The sequence below is a fragment of the Enoplosus armatus genome, chromosome 2, assembly GCF_043641665.1.
Source record: "Enoplosus armatus isolate fEnoArm2 chromosome 2, fEnoArm2.hap1, whole genome shotgun sequence".
NCBI lineage: Eukaryota > Metazoa > Chordata > Actinopteri > Centrarchiformes > Enoplosidae > Enoplosus > Enoplosus armatus.
In genome coordinates this window covers 13,291,235-13,313,803 of record NC_092181.1, presented here as the reverse complement: position 1 = coordinate 13,313,803, position 22,569 = coordinate 13,291,235, and the positions used below count along the sequence as shown (strand labels likewise).

General features: G+C 41.0%; 1 pseudogene; it reads right to left on the bottom strand.

Moving 5' to 3' along the window:
- Positions 1–22,569, bottom strand: part of LOC139297635 (phospholipid phosphatase-related protein type 5-like) — a 48,471-nt pseudogene that overhangs the window by 18,919 nt on the left and 6,983 nt on the right.

Genomic DNA, 22,569 nt, shown 5'->3' with positions numbered 1-22,569 from the left:
CCCTTACTTTGCTATTCCCAGAGCTTTTGACCACATCCCTCGACCTTCTTCAGAGAATGGAACTTGCTCAGGTGTCATCCAATGATCTAAGTAACAGTCATGTGGTGACAGGTGGTATAACCTGAATATAATTTATAAAATCTACCAGGGATATGTGTAACCAAGTTCAAGGATGAGACTCCACACACACAAAAAAAGTTTAAATGAATGCATAAAGGGAAAAAAGTAAGATAAGAAGTAGGACAAGTAATTTGATACTAAAATGAAGAAACAAATAAATAACATCTTAATCACAAATGATTCTTAAAGGTGCCCTGTGGAGTTTTCTTGTAAACAAACAAAAGTTATGTTTGCATTTTACCAACACACGCTGAGTGTATCCTTGAGCTTTAACAAATGTGTTGAATAAATTTCCTGCCTCACAAAACATTTGCAAAGCCGATTTGTTTACATCAGAGGAGGCTGGTCCATAGAGGCAGAGGAGGTTGCCCCTCCTCTATGTGTAATGTTTACAATGCGGATCATTGACATTAGGTCTGGCAATACGAGTCATTTAGTGCTGCTTAATCTAGTCCACAAATGCGAAATGAAATTATCAAATTAAATGGTGGGATATCTAAATTTGAATCCAATCCAAAACTTACCTGTTATAAAGGTAAAACTACACACCGCTTCTAAGACAAGTGTTTTGAAAAACAGTTTTTAGTGATGTGTTTAAAAGTAGTTTGCAATTTGCACATTATAATTTATTTTCTAATATTCTACTGTATGAAATTATGAATCTATCTATCGCTTTACCGTCATTTCGTCACACTAGGTTGGTTTTCCTCCTGTCCTCCCCAGTTTTTTGAGTCACCAGCTGCCACTGGTTGACATCCATGTCAGCTTGCAGTCTTCTTCTACACTGCCTTTGCTGGTGCATTGCTGTGTATCTTGGCACAGTACCACCTCCTGTAAATCAGTGGAATAGTGTAAGACTAGTCTCACATAGCCAGCCTATCTCCACATTTGATGATAATGGCTTGTTTGCATTTCTTTAAACCAATCACAATCGTCTTGGGCGACGCTAAGCCCAGGATGCAGCGACGGTGTCCTTGCAAAACGGTAACACACAGATAGCGGAAGGGGAGGAGAATTCCAACTGAAATAGTCAGCCAATGGCAGACCTACGTCCAGTGAGTCAGGCTAGTTTAAAACCTTTGGCAGGAAATGTGTCCTGTGTCACACATACGTGCACAAAACAAACAAAAAAGGGACCCAACCATAAAAACTGCTCCATAGCCCTACTAGAGGTCCAAAACCACACAGGGTACCTTTAAGATGACTTCCATAATGTTCAGTGTGTTGTTGATGATATAGATTTTGTAACATGATACTAATAAAAGACTACTGTGAAAACTGTTGTATAATATCTTCTCTGCCTCTGAGGGGAGTTTTGTCAAGTCTGAGAAAACAACAACAACCCTCTTGGGGGTGTTGACTTAGAGCATGTTTACCAGGCTGGGAGGGTCTAATGAAAGAGTTCCATCATGGGAAGTGTAGGATCAAGCACACTAAGGTATAAAGGTCAGGATATCTCAGCTTCTGCTGCAGTGATTTAGCTTGAGCAAGAAATTGCAGTTATCCTGAGTTGTATGCCTACCCTTCATTATAAAAAGAGACAGCAGCAAAAAGTCTGGAGGAAAAATAAGGGAAACCTGTGGAGGAGTTTCTGGTAAGTTTAAAAATCATTTGGAGCTGTCACAGACACAATCCGTACAAACAAAGTCGGTATATGTTGTTACAGCAAACGTCTGTGCTGTCAGTCGAGGAATTCGTCCATTTTCCGTTTGTCTGAGAGTCTGAGGAAAAATTGAGAGAAAAGTAAGATGACTATGCTTCTTTTTTTTTATTGTATCTGAACAGAGGCTCGTGGGATGAAGCGGTATCTTGGAGCGAGAGAGAACACAGATGCTCTGACTTTCAAAAAAGCCGCTTCACACTCCAGGCAAAATCACGCCACTCCGCTCCCACTCTGCACAGCTCGCGTACCCCAGTGCCTGCAGCCCCCATCCACTCCAGTGCATGTTAGGCTCCAAACAAACAAACACACACACAAAGACACACATACAAAGTGCACCTGTGCATCTGCCATATGTGTGAGTATGTGCCAGTGTGTGCAGTTGTGTTATCTATATTTATCTATCTATTTATCTGTGATCCAAAATGTCAACAAAAGGATGATGCTACAACAAAATTTCAAGAGGCAGAACTAGAACCCCCTATGCCAGACAAGTCTCAGAATAACACCCTAGGAAACATGTACAAATATGTTATAATTATCGTTGTTATTATCAATAATAATAATGCTTGAAGCGTGGCGTAAAACAGGCCAATACTTTCAATAATGATGAGCCGAGGTGACAGAGGAGGGGATTGAGGTGTACAGAAGCAAATGACCCAGGACTGCCTGTTATCTATGTGTGTTATTATGTGCATCTTCTTGTGTTTATGCTTGTACATGTATTTGTGTGTGTGAGTGTGTGTGTGTGTGTGTGTGTGTGTGCGTGCGTGCGTGTGTGTGTATGTGTGCTGTCCCAATATGTGGCTCAGAGGCAGCCATGTCGTAATGCCACTTAACTGTAAGACATCAAAGAGACAAGCCCTGGGGGACAAGACAGAAAGTCATGGAGACAGAGCTTTGATGAGGATGTGAAGCTATGTTTCATTATTAATAATATCCCACTGTACTGACAAGTATAGCCGCTGTAACTAGACTAATAACAACAATTACTGTGCCTTACAATATTCATTTTAAACTGATTTAGAGCCAGTGAAAATGCATTGCTACAATGAATGGCGAAAATAAAGCGGTTGGATATTTATTTTTGATTTGCTGCATAAATGTGAATGTTGCCAAGAATACATGACCTACAAATTGCGAGTCTGTATGGATGTTTAAATATTAAGGGGGCTTCAATGTGCATTTTTGAGTCTTGGATGAAGACGGTCTGGTGAAAATAACGAAACTGTGCCTGCACGAATAAGGGAAGCCATTTAGAGCTGATGTTTTATTCTGTTTCAGAAGCGTGCAGTCTTGAAATAAGGACAGACTCTCTGCACACTGTAGCTATCTCTGACTGCTCTATGGCGGACAAATATAGTGCCCGTTGCCATGGTTATGACAGAGAACGCATCCACACAAACAGAGCAGTGAGACCACGAGGATACACACCTACACACCTCTCTCCTCTTTCAATCCACGAACACCACGTGTAGATGCGGACACACACACACATCACACTATCTGTGTGTGTGTGTGTGTGTGTGTATGTAGGTGATTGTCATGTCTGTTCGTGTGAGATGTGCCTGGGCATGATGAGCACCTGTGGAAGTACATTTTTTTTTACAAGTTGAACACAGACTCACCGTCACAGTGGGGATGGCAGTGACAAGGGAGTAGACGAGGACGGGCGGCGCCTTGCTGTTGTCCTCTGGTCCTGGGTACGGCTTGGAGTAGGCTTTGTCGAAACAGAAGAAGCCCTGGATGTGCACCGGGAACGTGTCCGTGTACTCAAAGTAGTACGCCAGCAGAACTGTCCCTGCCATGATGACCAGCTGGAAATAAAACATATTGGTTCCAGCTTTAGGATTTGATCCACAGGAGAGTGTAGGAGTTGGGAAAAGAAAAGACAGCCGGAAAAGAGAGAAGTGGAAAAACGGATAAAGAAAAAAAGAAGGGGAGAGATTTTTTCCTTCTCAGAGCAAAATGATGGATGCTTCCGTAATGTGTAAAATGAATCAAGTGTGCGTGGAGAGATAGTGAGGGATGAGGATGAGAGGGAGAGGGAGGGACGGAGGTAGAGATAGAGACAGAGGGAGACAAATAAGGAGAAAGACAGATAGAGAGGGGGAAAGAGAGAGAGCAATGATAGAGATGCAGAGCGAGACAGAGACATCCCTTCAGCAGTGTCAGTATGCAGAGTGGGAGGGTAAGGAAACAAATGGAGACCGATCAAAGAAAATAACGATGTATGGGGGAAGAGAAGAAGAACTAAAGGGGGGGGGGGCACAGATGGGGTGAGAGAAGAGCAGAGCAGAGCGGTGGAGAAGACAAGAGGAGGCAAGAAGAGAGAAACAACCCTGGGAAGAGCAGAGGGTAGGACAAGAGGAATTATGTATATATGTGTGTGTGTGTGTGTGACTCTCTGCATAACTTAAGTTGTTATTGTACCACACTACCATGCAAAGCACAAGCCATGAAGCATAAAATATGACCTTCATAACTATTTAAAGAAGAATTTGATGATAAAAATCCATTAGCAATTCATAAAAGATTGTATGTGTGAGAGGGAGACAGGGAGTAAAGAGGCACAGGGGATGATGAACTTAGGAAAAAAAAACAAGCATGCTATTCTGCACAGACGACAAAGATGCACGAGTACTAATTATTCATTCATACTCCAGTAAGCAGCACGCTAACTCCTCTACAGGGGAAAAAAAACCCATTTACAACTGCATAGTAAGTCTCTCTAAATCTGTAACTGAAAATTGGAGGTTTGTGCAGTACAGGTTCGCCTTGCGGGAAAGGCCTGAAACAAAAGCTACAAGTTAAAAAAAAGGAATGCGAGTTTAAATATAGCAAGCTGCTGATTAGTTTCATCATAATCTGCAGCCTGAATGTTTGCTCCATTAACTTCTATTGTATGTGAAGGACAAACTTATCAGTAGCAAAACATGAGGAGCCTCTACTGGCAGGCTGAGCTGGTTTATAGCTTCAGGGACATGAGGCAGGAAAGAAACAGCAGTTTGGTGGCTGTTACAAATTCTTCTTTTACCTTAAAGGCGTTACAATATGTGTAGTATTCGAAGGTTAATAAAACATTACCATTGTAAATCACCATATTAATAAGAGTCATTATTGACTAAACCAAAAAAAAAGCAGTGGAGGACTTGGTGCTCGCTAATATGTCAAAGCCAGACCTCAAACAAGGCGGTGGGCTGAAAACTAAACACTAAAGCTGAATAAACCTTTTTTACAGCAGACATTTTGGCTTGTCTAACACAGGTGTGACAAATGAGATATGCGATAATTGCTGGAAAGGAGACACCGTGTATGTTATTAGTTCCACCTTTGCTTTTCATGCTTTGACAGGTCAATATGTCTGTTGTGAAAAAAGGTCTGTGACATTTGGGAACGATAAAGGAACAAGAGGTGCTCTCATGGATGCTAGGCTATCAAGATTCAGGTCAGCAAAATTTTGTCAGACAGAAAAAAACCCAAACATGTTAAGTCTACGATGCTCAGTGTTTTGACAAGGAGGAAAAGACAAACAGGTGATGCTCATCCACAAACAACATCAGTCAGATATAAAATGTGAAGAAGCCCATCTTGCTTTCAAGTTCACTGTCAATACACAGGGAGAGACTTTTGTCTCTTGTGTGTAAAAACTCTGGCAGTGTGACTTAGAAACTAATGACAAACATGCCGTTCATGCAGTTCTTGATAATGTTGTTTCAATTTTTGCTCTTTTATTACAAGTTTTCCCACTATTGTATTGTCATTTCCAGAGGTGGGCATTTACAAACTCAACAATCATTTCATAAGTCACATCGAATCAATTCCACTCTCATGTCTGTGCATTAACTATGGAGCTAGAGCCGGGATTCAATTACCTTAGGTAAGCATTTAAGACTGGAAGCAGGGAGAAACAGCTAGCCTAACTCTGTCCATGGGTAAAAAAAACCAGACCACTAAAAAAACAGAATAGATCTTGTTTGTTTAATCTGTACACACACTGAAACGTAAAAAAGACAAGTGGTGTTTTAATGGGGAGTTACGCTGGTTGCCTGGCAACCTCACAGTGACGACAACACTCTAGGAAGTCACTGTGCTGGGCGATCTTCTCATCTCATGCTCGACTGGAAAGCAGAAAAGCATATTTCCCAAAATGTCACGCTATTCCTCTAATTCTTAGCTTTTAATGTGACTACAACATATTCTAAAGTAGCTTTAGTTGCCTAAACCTTTGTCACACAAAATGTCATGTATGTTATCTGCTTTGGTGCTGATTTTGTTATTTGTTTAAAATTTGATTTTGAAGGTTTTAACTGAGAATCCTCTTTGTGCTTTACAGTGCTAAACAGGAAAGGTTTCACAGTGGCAGATGGCTGAACAAGTGACAAATCACTGAGAGGACCTCCTCCAACATGGTTCATCCTCTTCAGCAAAGTGGCAGAGGACCCACATGGACTAATGCTATAGGGAGGGGAAGGGGAGACTCGCTACACGTAACACATGTCAGCTTTACTGCACATTGAAGGGTGACAATAAACATGGGAGAGAGAGGGTGATCGAATTCAAACTCCTTATGTTATATGCTCCACTGTCAGATCTGCTAGTTTCCTTTTCCTGTTTCCTTTACAGTCATTGAAAATCTGTGGATGATTCCCGACATGAATTGTAAAAATCAAATAATTGATCTGTACGTTCCCATGGCAATGTGCAAAGTTACTGTAATCTACTTCAATCTGTTTGCGGGAGACGTCATAGTCTTTACACTGAGGGTCCCCAGTGAGGAGAGCGTCATACAGGAGGGACGATGTATTCAGTGACAACACACATGCCCTGAAGCCCTTAAAAGCATAATCATGAAGGACACAGAAACACACACACACACACACACACATGCACACACGTATCCACACATGCTGGCAAACTAAACACCTCCAGCTTGTAGTTTATATATAGAATATCAAGCAGCTCCATGTTTTTCCATGTTTGTTTCCTTCTACATGAGCTTTGTGTGTGTGTGTGTGAGTGGGTGAGTGTGTAAGCGTGTGTTTCCATGTGCAGAGTGTGTTTGAATATGTCTGCAGGCATGTGGGTGCATTCCCATGTCTGAGGAGGAACTCTGACACAGGCACGCTGTGTTGAACATTTCTTTCCATCATCCGCTCCTCTCTTCTTGCCGAGCTACAGAAGGCTTGAGGGAGGGAGCGAGGGAGGGAGGTGTAGAGAGGTGGGAGGAAGAGAGCGAGGGAGGTCTGTGAACACCCATCAAAGTTTAAACAAACATTTGAAGACAATTGCAGAAAACCTCCCTCCCTGGGAGACTGTGCATGTCATTGTGCATCTACTTTTGCACAACATAAGCATTCAAATCTGCTGTGCTTATTGACTATACTGTCAGTCTGGACCTAACAACGATGTGTGCGGCACGAGTTTCAAGTTACAACACTTTATATTAATTCTGAAACAAGATTACCGCAGTAAAGAAATTCACTTTGACTAAAAGACAAAAGTTCCAGTAAATGGAGTCATATAAAGTCTCATTAACACAAACAGCAAAGTACAGCCTCCCTATTGAATACTTAAAGCTCTTATATGACATTTCATCTCCTTTCACTCCCACATGAACAAATAACCAACTTCCTGTACACTCTGCAGCCACAGCTAGTTTGTCTGAATATTAATAAAGGTCAAAGCAACTTTAAGTTGATGGTTTCTAATTAGCACAGAGACACATGCTGCACAAGTCACCTTGGAAAATTCATTTGCATAAAAAAATATTCCTAAAGCATCGTGTGCATGTACAGTGTGAAACTACTGAAAAACGACATCACTCTGTCACCTGAGTCATCTCCACGCAGGCTGTTTACCCAGGGCCGTCACTCGGCAGCTACCTTGTGTTTGGTGTTTGTAAGTCAGAGAAAGTACAAACTTTTTAAATTTCACACAGAAACTATTTCCTACATCCGGTGCAAATTTATTTGTTATTTTTTTGTCCCCAATCTTGCACCTTTTGATTCCATTCCAATTACTTATGAAGTCCAGCCATAAAGGATTTTTGGGTGCTAATATAGATCTGGGTTTCCACGTTCTTGTCCGATAAGCCATCAGCCCCAGTCTGTCACCTGTCGCCTCCGCTTAGAGGACTGTTCACCTTGTTCGTCTGCCTGACTCTATCAATCTCCTTCCTTATTATCCCTCACAGTTCAGACCTCAGTAGTAGTACTATGTTACTGTTCTAGTTAAATCAAACTTGTACTGGCCACTCAGTGATCTCTCAACTCAATTAAAAACTATAGTGATCATTTGGCCTGCAGACAGGGTTTAAGACGAAGCACCTATGGTAACAAATGTCCACATCTAATAGAATTGCCAATTGATAAAACCAGCATCAGAGTTACATCCATACAATGTGACAAGTTAAATTAAACAACAAAATATGTCATTTGTCCATGTCCTCTAGAACAACACATAAAAACGTTTTCTATCAGCATGACTGCATCATCGGTCTGTGCCTTCAAAAAACATTACAAATATGAAGTGACAATGTTATGGTTAATGTTTGGTTAGGTTTCAGCTTTCAGCTTTATTAAGGTTTGGGTTAAGATGCCTACTCTTAGTTATAGTTCCATCCATTCACCCCGACCTCATTCCTCTACAGACTTTGTCCTCCTCCTTCCTCATAATTACTCTGGCTGTCGGAGGGCTCTGTTTTCTTTCCAATGCAAAGGAAATACAAGTGTAGGTGGAAACGGTAATCTAATCTTAAATATTACAGCTCTATTAGGTGATATTGTTGATTTCAACACTGAATCAAATGACTAATGTGATTGGTTGCTAGTACTGCTAATCACACTGAAAACCAACACCCTGAAGCTCTGTGCAACTTTTGACCATGGTACGCATGTTGTTTTCATACTCAAGTCTATATAGATGAGAAGCTCTGTCACTCAATATAAAACCATAGACAGCTGCTCCCGGCACACCAGCCCACACAAGCCCAAGCTTGAGCTGACTGATTATCATGTGATGGTGGTGGTACTGTAAGTCTCCAGTTTATTCATGTCCTTGTATATGCAGTACATGTGTAACAGCTGAGATGTGATAGTGTGCTGAGATCACAGGTGATCCCCCCACCGTCCTCATTGAGGGCACATTGACAAATATAGACAATTTCCCAAGCCTACTACTTCCCAACACAAAATTGTATCGAGATAAGGTAAACGAAGGACACAAAATTTGTTGTCATCTCTTACTCTGATTATTAATGGGAATAGTTCAGTGGTGTGAGCAATAAATGTGGTTCGTCTGTTCCTGTGAAAGGTCATATTTCTTTTAATAACATACAAGACTTTGCCCCGCAGCTCTCCCTCTGTTTCATTTCAAGAGATTTGTCAGTTTGCGATTAAGACCTTACAGAGAGACTAACATCAGAGACTAACACTGTCTGTCTCCTCTTCTTTTAGCACATCACACACTCTTATCTTTTCCTTTTGAAATCAGCGGTACACCAGTCCAGCAATATAAAGACATTGGCTTCTGTTCACACATATGTTTGAAAAAAAAAAAAGAAATCTTAAGAAGTATACTTTTCAAGAATGAAGAAAAGAAAGCCGCCATGCATTTCTGAAGGCACAGCATACAATGAGGGTTGAAAGGCTCATGGATCACAACTCCCACTCAAAACACAAACGGCCTTGTAAACATTCAACTGAAATGTGAAAAATGACACATAAATTTTACAGTCGTATGTTTTTCTTTGACCAGAAGTATGTTGGTGACACTAACTGAAATGTTCAAATGCACACAATCTGTACATGCTTGATGTTTTCTGTACTTAACTACACCTTTTTATATCACAGCAAAGGTAGGAACGGGTAATGATTCATGCAGATTTGGTATTGCCAAGTCATAAATAAAAAATTTTGGGGTGGTTTCACCGACAGAAATGACAAATGAGGGATTACACTGTTATGCAATGAAACCCAATTTGATTTACCTCTTAAAATCTGTCAGCGTAAATTTAGCCACAGGATGAAACCAGAGTTTACAAAGTAAGGCATGTTTAAGATGATGACCCCTTTCTGGCTGACCCAGTAAACTAAAGGGAGTCATCAGGCCGTGTAATGAAGGCTTAATGCTCAAATTTCTGCAAAGGGAGTAAAAGCAAGAAAATCAAAGAGACTAATATGGCACTGATGTGACAGAAACAGAGCAAAATCTCCTGCTCTTAAAAGCCCTTTAACCAGAAATGGGGGAAACAAAATGTGATAATAATAATGTGTTATGTAGGGAAAAGGGTGGTGAAAATAGATTTGGGCATCGCTAACGTCTCCTGGGGTGAGACTGTGAGCTTGCACATAAGTGGTGCATGTCTACCCTTGGCCTGTGTGGAGTGGCCAGATGGCAGAAAAGTCAACTGATAAAGTCAAACATGTTTACAGAAGGTGAGAATGTGTGGATGGAGGCTGGTGTTGAGATGACAGCACCCCGCTGTGAGAAAACGAATGTCACACTGCTCAGGATGAACTGGAGGCATGCTGCTTCGTTTTGCTCTCAAAATGTCTGATGTGTTTTTGAATGAGTACAAACTATAGTATGAATGAGTCCAGGCTGAGCAATTCTATACATGTACTTGTTTAGATGTGTCCTTTTTTACACTTTGGTGAGAGTCGTGTCACTGCACACAGCAGTAGAGACACATTAGAAAAAGCAACACCTACATTTTGATGGATTTCTTCAGTTACAGCTAATTTATCTTTCCTTGTCATACCAAACATTTGGCCAGTCCCACATGGGATTACAAGACTATTTATCAAACATCAAAAGAACATGCCTCTTCATATAAGAAACCAAATAAAAAAAACACATTATATGTTCCTCTATATACTTTCAAATGACATGTGAACATCTTCAAATAAACTGTACATGGAATAGCAGAAGAAAGAAAAATGTGTTACAAGGCTAAAGTTTATCCTGATTTTCCTCCAAGGAACTGGCTAATTTAAATGTTTCATATGTGAACAGCCGACTATGTCTTTGTGCATCGTCCATATTTACAAAACCAATTTCTGTTTTTATCTTGCTAAACACAGTATTGTGTAGTTCACAGTGAAAAGGACAATAGAAAATAAAACTTTAAGTCCCCCTTTATGCATTTAGCATTTACAAGCAGTACACAAATATTTTTGTATAACACTCCATAATGTAGTTGTAAGCAGATATAAAGACATTTTTATATGTTTATTAATTCTACAATTCTATGAAGACAATTTAAGTTATTAAAACGGCTGTCATTCATTATCTGTTGAAACACCAAATTAATTGACAAATGGAAAACATATCATCACAACAGCACGGTGAAATAAACACCTCTGACCAAAAACCTGGCATCATCAGGAGCAACACCATTTTCGTTAAGTGTCTTCATGTGGCTTCAGATGGCTTCACAGAGTTACTGCCCTCACAGCGTTCAGCACAAAAAGCTCCGTAAATTAGCACGATATGAGGCTGCAACACCTCTCCTCTCCGTTTCGTGTGATTTGGTTTCCTGATGAGCTCACGTAATCACTCGGTCACGTGTTATTAGAGCCAGTGAAAATTTCACAGGTTTCATCTGTCGAATTTTCAGCAGATGATTAAAAAAAGCCAAGGTCTGATTTCAGACCACAAACACACACACACACACACAGTCAGAATGACACAAAACACTGTACATTAAAGAACAAAGCCATACACACACTGTCCTCCACTCACACACACACTCATCTGCATAAATCACATGTAAATGACAAGCCAAAATAAACTACAAAGGCATATCATAGAATCGACATGGATAACAGGCAAATGAATGGGCTTGACTGCCGCCTGGTGTCACTGAATAGTATTGCAACACTCTGAGCAAGACAAGTGCAAGATAGATGAGCCGACTGATAGAAAACAGTGGACAAGCCAGAGGGATAGAGCCTTAAAGAGAGGACTGGGAGAAGCGGCAGAGGGAGAGTGGAAGAAGATAAACAGACGGATAAAACAGTTAATGAGACATTAGTATATCACAGAACGTGCCGGGGCAAATCGAAGCGTGCCGCTGGGAAATAAAACTGAGGAAGGCAGCAGAAAGAGGAGAAAACAACAGGGGAGAGGAGGTGAAATAGAGTAAATGAGGATATATGAGAGACTGGAAGAGGGTGAAGAGGAGAGAAGGGCAAAATACAAAGAGGTAACCAGGGAAAGGAAGAGGATCAAAGCAGGCATTCATCTTCAGGGCAGCCACATGCCCTCCCCTCTTCTCCCTCTCTCTCCTCTTCCACCTCTTTTGTTTGCCTGATTACTGCGTGTATTTTATCACCATGCCTTGTTTATCTTAAAGTCATCTGTTTTTTTTCTTCCGTTTTCTGTCAAAAAAAAACACCTTTCCTCGACCATTTTCAAGCCCACACTCTACGTGTCACCCAACCCCCCCCCCCCCCCCTTCTTGCTGCATTTCCTCCCATGTCTCTCAATCATCCTCGCTGTCAAAACTCTGTATCTGCTCTCTCAAGAGCGCACTTTGTCTCTCTGTATCTACAGCATCTGCTTCATTCCATAACTCCCTTTCGCCCTGTTCTTCCTCCCTTTCACGTCTCCCTCTTTTTATAGCAACAATCACATAATTCTACAAAATCCCCAGTCCTCAAGCAAACATGCCCCCGCATCTTACAAGCGGAAGAATAAAAGCAGATGCAGGCTCACACATACAAACATGTTCCCCAAATAAAACCCTACAGCAAAATTAAAGGTTTCTAAGCTCTCTACTTACATATATAAACAAGAATTAACATGTATTAATTTTTAGAATAAACTATTGTCTGGAATGCATTCCTATTTTCTTCCAGAAATAAAGAGCATCTGTTTTAATGTCTCTTCAATGTGTTTTTTGCAGCACAGGCAAGGAAATAATTCAAAGGAAACAAGTTTGGCTTTGATGTAATCTGAAAGGATGCCAATTTCATATATTGTGACTATCTTGATTTGGGGAATTAGACGCTGTTACAATTTATTTAGCCGACCTCATTCAGAGCAACGTGCAACATGGGCAGCAGTGAGAATCAGTCTGCGTTCATGAATCCTAAAATTGCATGTAGCTCAGAGAGAAGCAAGAGCGAGGGACACGATCTTACGTAAGCAATTTTATTTTAGAGACCAGCAAGGATCTTATATTTCTATTTCTGATAACATAATTTGGCCTTGGCGCTGCAGCCTAGATAGGCGGCCACTCTTTTCAATATTCACAGATGACATGAGCCTATATTGTGATACACAGGGTCTCTCATCCCTCCCTTCTTCCCTAAAGTGATAACAGGTTGGAAGCAGCCAGCTAACAAGTGTTTCAAACATCCACTCGGAGGGCTGAGAAATCCCAGTGCAGCAGGCGGGCAGGTGCTATTCATGGAGTCTGGGAGATAATTAGGGGGAAACTAGGGAGAGAATAATGTGAGAATGAGCTGTTACTGTGTCTCTGTGGGTGTGTGTGTGTGTGTGTGTGTGTGTGTGTTGAAGAGGGAGGGGACACATGAAAAGAATTTGTGTGAGCATTTAAAAAAAAGAAGAAAAAGAAATGAAATGAAAAATAAAACCAGAGACTTAATCAATAAGATATTGTAGTATAAGGTAACGTGTTCGGGGATGTGATGAAAACTGAATTATTTTCTCACGTATCTTCACTGCCACTCTTATGTGGTAATAAGAGATGTTGATGGTATATAAATTGCCCATGAAGAGGAAGTTAAAGATAATCATTAGTTGTATATCAGGAAATGGCTTAAAGGGCTGATACGTGAGAAGCTGAGCTGCCTCTGCATCAAATTTAGTCTAACAGGGGAATTTAACTTTGTAAAATAAATCTGGAGTTAGTATGAAAAGGAGCACTAATGGAGTAGTTTAGTAAGCATATTTGGTGCTCAGATATGGAGAAATTGTGAGTACAGTTTGGTGGTGGTGGTGTGGGGGGGGGGGGGTCTTGGTCTTGGTCTTGGCAGTAAAGCAGTCTGGAGCAAAGCATCTTTAGAAAAGAGTAAACACATACAACAAATGCGTTGCTTGAAGGTAGAAGATGTACTGAGGCAGTGTCAAACCCAGCAGGGAATGTGGATGAAGGGAGCACATGCAGAGAGAAAGGAGCTTTGTTGTAGGGAACTGTAGGCCTGATGCATTTAGGATGCTATTCATTATTGGAGCAATCTATGCTGCGCTACCTTCACACCTAAACCAAAAACCAGTGATGCCAGAGGCTGTCCGTGCTCTGACACAGACACGCATATGCTGTCAAACAAGCAACGCAACGGTTTCCTGAAGTTGATGCAATTGGCAGCAAAATCAAGTACTGAAAAAAAAAGCCACTGATCAGCAACAGCTGTAACCATTAGGAGCAACTCTGTCTCCTAGAAATCATGTACATATTCATTTAGCCAAATACGTCATGTAGCGAATGTAATTGCCTTGTTGGATTATGTTCAGTGGCAATGCTTTATCAAATGAAGGAAAAGCTTTGTTTGTGTATCACATACGAGTTGTAGGGAGTTGGTCAGGATCACATACATTCAATATCAACATTTTGGGATTTGCCAGATATGTTTCACAATGTCTGCTCAGTATGTTGCATACGAGGAGTTTTGACTCCAGAGACCCACGTGTGGTTAGACATTTTCAATATTTAACCAAGACCACAGTCTTTCCCTAACATTTAAGGAGTGCTCCACCGAACATGCTCAGACTCTCCGTGGAAAGTTTAAAAAAGGATTAAAATTGTTGCAGCACAACCTGAGATATCGTCATTCTTATCCCACACTTTCTTCTTCCTAATCAACAATGCAACTCGGCCATCGACACTTCAGCCCGAATTTCTGATATCCTATGCTAGTGGTGGCTAATGTAGCCTTGATCAGCTAGCCTCAAGTAGGGATGAGGAGCTGGCTACAGAGGTCTGGTAAACTCACTTCTTTCTAACTCCACACCCCCAGAATTTTTTTGGGATTATTGGATTTACAAACTTGTGGCCCACACCAACGCTGACTCAAGTGACATCACTTGAGGCAATTTCTCAGACTCCCTATACAACTGTTCTAACATACAGTATGCAGTGGTACTCCCCAAGACCAACAGACATGTGTAAACTGGATATTCTATTGCAAGAACTGATATTGTAGGGAAAACAAATGTGTAAGTGAATGTTTTGCAGATACATTACCATTACAATATTACCATTTTGGGACTTGGCAGATACGTTTATCAACGTCTCATCAGTATGTTGATAGAAAATGTAGTTTGGACAAAATTACATTTCCTTCAAAACCTTTTTTCTGTTGCAGTAGTAGTACACAATCAGAGACAGAAACCTATGCATCACATTTTTACATGAAGCAAATAAAGCCATGAGAAAAATTCTACTGACTAGGCAGAAATTCCTGAGCAGGCACAAATTAGGGCATCTACAGGGAAGCTAGGAAATGAGAGATGCAAGCAGACATGAACCAACACCTTAGAGTATCATCAGAGTCAGCACAGGCCGTAGACCTGAAACATTATGTGGTCCGATGCTCAGCAGTCTGTTTATTTTACAGAACTCGCTGTGCCACAGGAGGACGCAGCCAACAAGGCATGAGGAGGGAACGGAGAGGAGGAAGCTCCACGACTCTGAGCTGGCAGTCGAGGCTGAACAGCAAAGCTGGAAAGCCAGGAAACGCACTGCAAAGGCTGGGTGCCATGAGTTAGCAGCTACAGTACAGTGTATATTACTATGTCAGTGTCTGCACTATGTTTTTATCTTGCACCAGAGAGAGACTTTTTAGGATTTTTTGTTATACTGAACTGGTAAAATGACAATAAACTGAATTGAATTGATTGATTATCACATCTTACTATTGTTACAGCTGAAACCACACAACTTCTCACTGGCTGTTGTACGTTCGGTGGGATCTACTCAAAGAGTCCGCTTGTAGTCACTCTGAGTACTTTGTAACTCAGCTTTTCAGATTTTCATAGTAGGCCTGCCTCGCCTAGATCACACCAACTCACACCCCCTCTCCCACCCACCAGTGTCTCAAGCAAGTCAGGAATCAGTTGTATCAAAATGACTTTTTAAAGGGGGTCCTTTGAAGCCGTTCCTCTGTTAGGACCCAGACCAGTCCCTTGTGTGGCTTCACAGCATGACGACAGTGACAGCAGCAGCATGGAGCGAAAACAAGAGAGAGGAGGGAAAGATCCAGAGACAGAGAGAGAGAGAGAGGGAGAGGAAGACTTATCCGCTTTCCATTATGTTGATTTTATGCCATGCAAGTGAAATTGTGTGAAATCTTCAGTTTGTATAGAAAACGGATAAGGTCAGTTCTCACATTTTAATCTAGTAGAAGAAGAAAACAATGACTGCGAGAGACAGAGGAAAGACAGTAGAATGAAGAAACATGGAAAGTGGGAACAGAGGCAAAAAGAGATACAGTCATCAAAGTTATAGATGCTAGACGAGCCGTGAGATAAAAGGAGCGTTGAACTCACAGTGGGGACTGAAAAAGGCCATCGTCATAGAGACAAAGTGATAAAGGAAGAGGAAACACAGAGAGAGAACCTAACCATGAGAGACAGAGAGTTGGATTGTGAGAAAAAAGTGGGAAAGAGAGGGGGAATCAGCAACAAGATCACAAGAGAGGAAGAGGAATAAGACTGGGCGTTTGAATTGAGAAGAAGTGGGTAATGAGATGCTAATGTAACAACAAAGGAGTGAGTGCCCTCCGGGGGGAGCTATGCTACAGCAAGCTTCTTCAATATGAACACAGCAGAGGGGGGAATTGAATTCAAAAATGCCCTTTATTAAACTACTGCAATGTACACAGATTCATTCAGCTGCATATATAGTGATTAAAGTCAAACTAGATTTACATCACCCCACCTCTGGCTGTGTTGGAACAAAATAAAAACACCCCTGGAGAAAGGGCAGATTAAGGTGACAAAATGGGAAGAAACTGCAAAAAGCAGAAACGGTATTAGCTGCGCATAACACCCCATACACAGGACTGTAGACCCTCCAGTCTGTGACATGAAGTGAACACGAAGACAAGGTCTACTGATGGGCAAACAGAAACAAGAGAAGAAATAATGGAAGAAGAAACGATGGAGGCCCATGAAGAAATATGGAGCTGAAGAGAGAAGCGTTGAGGAGACAATAGCAGACAGGCTTTTGCGTGAGAGGAGGAGATGAAGCTTTACAAGTAAAGGGGAATAATGGAGAGATCCATGGCGCAAAAGATGTAATTACTCAAGGGAATAAGTGCTGGAGAGGAATGATGTAGAGGATCTGTATATGAAGAGTGACTGGGCACTACTCAAGAGACCGTCAAAGAGAATACAGGAGGAGGGGAGGACCACTGACAGATATAAGCCTAGAGATATTATAGACGCACTATGAAAAAATTAGAAAGCTGGAAAATCATTATAACAAGTCCTCCAGAGGATGCCGAGAATGAGCCAATACCAAAAGCACAATGAAAGAAAATAAAAGCAAGCTTAAGACCGCGCTGGGATTGGGGGATATTTGTGCTATAAAGAGATGCAGCGGCAACAGAGGTGTGTTGAAGAGTATTGTTACGTGGAAGGAGTGTAGGCTTCATCTGCTGGATGAGGCACAAAGAGCAGATGAAAAAGCTATAGTATGATCTCAAGAGGATGTTGTGAATGAGTGAATGAGTACAAAGGAAGAGAAGGGGAGCGAGTATGAAGAAAATCCTTCAGGAGATTCAGTGGAAGAGAAGACGTGCTACTGCAGGTGCACTGACGAAAGATGCAGTGTGCTAAAGACAGTTTACACTCTTTTTTTAATGCAAACCCTGAGTGAGACCAGTTTTTAGACAAGATCTGTGTTTACTTAAGTTTGTCTCAGCCTCAGGGAGAGAAAAATGCCCATATCTATCCTTAGCTCTCATGTTTGCCTGTGGGCTCTCTCTACTATTGCAAAACCTGAACTTGTGACTTATCCAGTCACCCAAAACTTTAATATTTTAACCCGTGTAGGAATGCAACATCACATTTTTAGGGTGAATTCAAAAGCAAAAGACTGTATTTTAATGCAAAAAAAACAGCTAATTCAGCTTTCGTAGCTGTAGCTCAGAGGACCTGCAGGCTTGGACCATGCTAGCGGTGGCACAGGCTAATTGGGTTTCCGTTCTTAATTAGGCCAATTAATTAAGAAATGCAGCTGAGGCCATGAGCGCTCCACCAGGTCATGTAGGGATTACACAGGAGAGGAGAGGAGTGGAGGAAAGGAATCAAGGAGCTTATGAGCAAAAAGGTCACTTGAGAGGGCCTTTGCTGCGAGAATACCTCTCACTGAATGTTATCACTAAGTGATTCATGGACTCAGGGTAATTACCCATTTGTGACAATTTAAACAAATCAATCACTTCTTTATGGAGTCAGTGAATTGAAAACAGAGCCTGCTAATTCCCCAACTGACAGTCATTGTTGTTAATCTGCCGTGAGAAACATGTGAAATGACGGAAGAAAGAGATGGGGGAGACGTGGAAGAGAACATTCACAGTCAGAAGACTGTAAGATGTGTCAAAATGTGCCCAATGTGTTTGCTCTGTGTGACTCAAAGTTCCCAGAGGTTTCTAAAACCTCCAACGCCTGCAGAGTACACCGCTAAGTCTTCACTTCTGTCCACTTTCATGTACAACCATGCAGCATTTACACGTAACTTTGCCCACTGTACAAGATCAGCACATGAAAGCTAGAGATTTTAGACTCTACATTTAGGTTAAGTTGGCCAAAATATCACAAATATTGCAGCTGTAGGTTTATAACTACCAAAAGCAAAGAACAAAATGACTTTCAATGTGAGTCAGGTTTGATGAGCGCAACAAGCGACCACAGTGCTGTATATGTCCAAACACTCACCTCCACAAAGAGGAAGCAGGGCACGATGTAGGTGCTGGTCTTCTGCTGGCCTTGGTCGTCAGGAAGGTTCCTCATCGCCCTCCTCTGTGCTAACAGCTGACTGTCAATCATCTGTGGGGTCAAAGGTCATTGCAAAGCTTTAGTTTACTCTGTTCTGTGCTGGGTGTAGAGTGAACTACTTCATGTTTTGCAAAAGCTAAACTTGCAAATTTGACCTTGACATTATAAAAAAAAGATATTATCACACAAGCACAGACACACCTGTAAAGTTCATAAAGATGCGGATGAAAGTTTATGAAGTTGTGGACCATTTTTCGATCATTTTTAATGTTTTGCATATGTTCATAACACTCAACAATAAATGCAGTGTTTGCTGAGACTGTGAGAGCAGCCTGGGTGATTTTGAGGTGTAGCAATACGTAAGAACACAGGAGAGGCACTAAAATTCAGGCCATTTAGATAATAAAGTATAATAAACTCAATCCAAGTCAGACTGAACTAGAAGTTTGGCTGTGTATATTACTTGGCTTGACTTATTAGTAAGGAAAGAGACCTGACTGGCACCTCGATTTAGTCACTTTGTTAGTGTTCAACTTTGTGACTACAGTGAGTCACTAAACAGTCGTCTGACTTCCAGATGATACAAGACTGTAGTAGTCTATTTGTATTCAGTGCCTGGCTTAGAGTAAATCTTAGGGTGAGGGTTTTATTGTCTGTTGAGTCACAGAAAATAGGTAAATAACAATTTGTTGAACAATTACCTTTTCACCTGATGAGTATGTCTCAAAATGTGCTACTAGCTAAAAAGAAACGTATGTAAAACCTCTGTAAGTAACACACAAAGACGTTTTAAACTCCATGTGTTTTACATTAGTGCTGCTCCTATCTCTCAGCTGATGCAGGGCAACACAGCTGTGAGTATGAATTACTTTCATATTGGATGAGTCGACTGCATGCGTTGCATAACTTCCAAAGCCAACATCGGAGGTGAGCAGCACATTCAGTTTAATGCAAGACAAGAATTCCCATCTCAGACCTACAACTTTACATGTAAGCTATGGTGAAACGTAAGTACATTTACTCAAGTACTGTACTGAAGTACAATTTAGAGGTACATTTCCATGTTCCTTAACCAATTATACTTTTACTTTATATTTATCTGGCAGCTGTAGTTACTAGTTACTTTGCAGTATTAATACAAATTATAATCAACTAATGAATTATGATGTACAGTATTATTATAGATGAAGCTACCCAGTAGTACTTAAGTAGATACATTTAGCCCCACCATTACTAGCTACAAAATTAATGTGGTATTTTTAGGTATATTTTGATGCTAATACTTGAGTAAAATGTACTTTTAAAGGCAGGGCTTTTATTTGTAAAAGAGTATTTTCTACACTCTGGTATTACTACTTTTGCTTATGTATAATATCTGAATACCTCTTCCACCACTGCAATTAAAAGATTTTTCCTAACCTTCACAGATGTGGCACCTCACATGTGGAATCAAACCTTCACAAAAACAATAGAAGCTCTGATGATGATTTTGAATCATAATGAGTACTCTTTACACCTGGAGTTCATGATGTGCCACCCATCCAGTAATGAATCAGGGACCTTCAACACTGCCCGTGTGCTTCATTTTCAGTGTTCAATTTTACTGATAATCATGTCTGAGCACAAAAATGGAATCATCTGTCAAAGAACATCTATTTTTATGCGCACACCTACACTTATACATACAACACACACAAACTCACTCACCCGTACACTGAGATGCCCACAAAGATACATTCTGCATGATACATCAAAAATGCACACATACAGGTACACACACACATGCACACACCAGTACGGGTAGGCAATCAAAAAGGATGGTGGGGGAAAATGAGGTTGAAAGGAGGAGAAGTAGAGTGGAAACAGAGGAGCGATGATCAAAAACAAAAGCCTGACAGAAAGAGATAAGAGAGACACAAAGTCATGATGCAGACGTTCGGAGACTCTTCAGAAGTAAAGAGGGTGGGGTGAAAGCTAGCAGACTCAGCAATGGGAAATAATAGCGATTGGGGGGATAACAGGTAGAAGTTGAAGAAAAACAGCTCCAGTCCCCAAAGTGAGAATTGGAGGAAACAGGGGAAGAGATAGTGAGGAAAGTTAGAGCAAGAAGGCCAGCTTATGATATGCTCAGGGCTTTCTGACATGCAAATGACTGCACTCATGCTAAATAATGTCAGCTGCTGCTCTTTTAAGTGTAGGGATGCCTCAAATATATCCAGCTCGAATCAAACAGCAAACGCCATTTTTCTAAGAACTGGGAACTTTGAAATCACGATTTTATCAATGATAAAGCAAATGCCCTCAGCTGTCTTCAATATCATTTTTTTTTTCATTCAAACACCAATTGGTTCTCCTCTCAGATATCGAGCCTGTTCGCTCATCTCCTTGACAACAATTATCTCGCTGACTTTATGGCTGAGGGCAAATCTCTGCTGCCGTGTCAGCCCTTTCCACAGCCAATGGTCGCTTTTAGTGAGAGGGGAGGAAGCCACTTCATAAGGTTGGAATGCGTCCATGTTTTCATAGTGCACCTGAACACCTATCAATGATATAGTAAAATTTTACATTTGAAACAAGGACCAAAATTTTAATTCTTTAAATGAGTCTAATTCTTCAAAGCACATTTTGAACAGTAAAGAGTAAGTAAATGCTGAATGATTAAGTCCTGTTTACACAAACACATACAAATATGCCCTCTTGACGTTCGCAATGAAAATACAGAGTGTATATTTGCATGCAAAGGGAACGGGAAAAGACTCCTATCAAATATTGCTGGAACGTGTTTTAAAGAGCTCTATAGTATATGCATTAATAACTAAAGCATTAAACATGTAATGCTCCTTGAAACCTAAAGCTTTCTCATCTGGAACAGAAAACTGTTGGTGAAGATTACGAGACTTCTGAACCGGCGACAAGCTCAGACTCAAAGAGTGTGAATACAAATGTAAAGCTACCTACACGCCAGGTATGCACCTGTCTGTATCACACAGCGAGTGAGTAATGGTCCCTACAATTTAAACATGCAGGATTAGAGGGATTAGAAGTCATAATTTCTGCTAAATCACACACTCATGTGCTGTCCACTAACTTGAACTTCAATTATCTTGGAATGAAGTCCCTCTTGGCAGTTTCTGGTCCACGTCATAGATTTATCATCATGGCCCTCTATTTATAGCCTCACATGAGACATTGTTTATGGCCGCAAAATGGTTGAAATCTAAAAACATTTTCTGCAAAAACCTCGCTATGTGTATTTGCACAAGCCACACATACAGTACACATGTATTTCTGTCTACGCGTCGTGCAATGTTTGGCTGATTGACATGTACACGCACGCACACACACACACACACACACAGCAGTACAGCCTACGCTCACTGAGTTTAAGTGTGTTAATTATTCATGCTGTGGCTATATACTCGTTTTCACTCCTCTTCCTCCACTATCGCCTGTCTGCCTCATGGGAAACACTATCCCACTATTCCAATATAAGTACATGCTTCCACTACAGTCGAGCCTCAGCTACAGCATGAAGTGGCTTTGATTGGTGAAACAGCACTCATTGACGCTAAGCAAAGAGAGAACAGGTTGTACAAGTTGTTGCAGAAGATGAAATGATTGTAAATATACACCCACACACACACACACACACACACACACAGGAGGTTGTCCGCTGTAAATACAATATTTGGGTGTTCCTTTATGTACCCATCTCCCAAAGCAGTGAGAAGCGATCAGGCGTAAGGTTGGCATGACTGATTGTCTCTTGTGTTGCTGTCCATGTCGTTCACTATGATGTGCATCCTTAAGCCTCG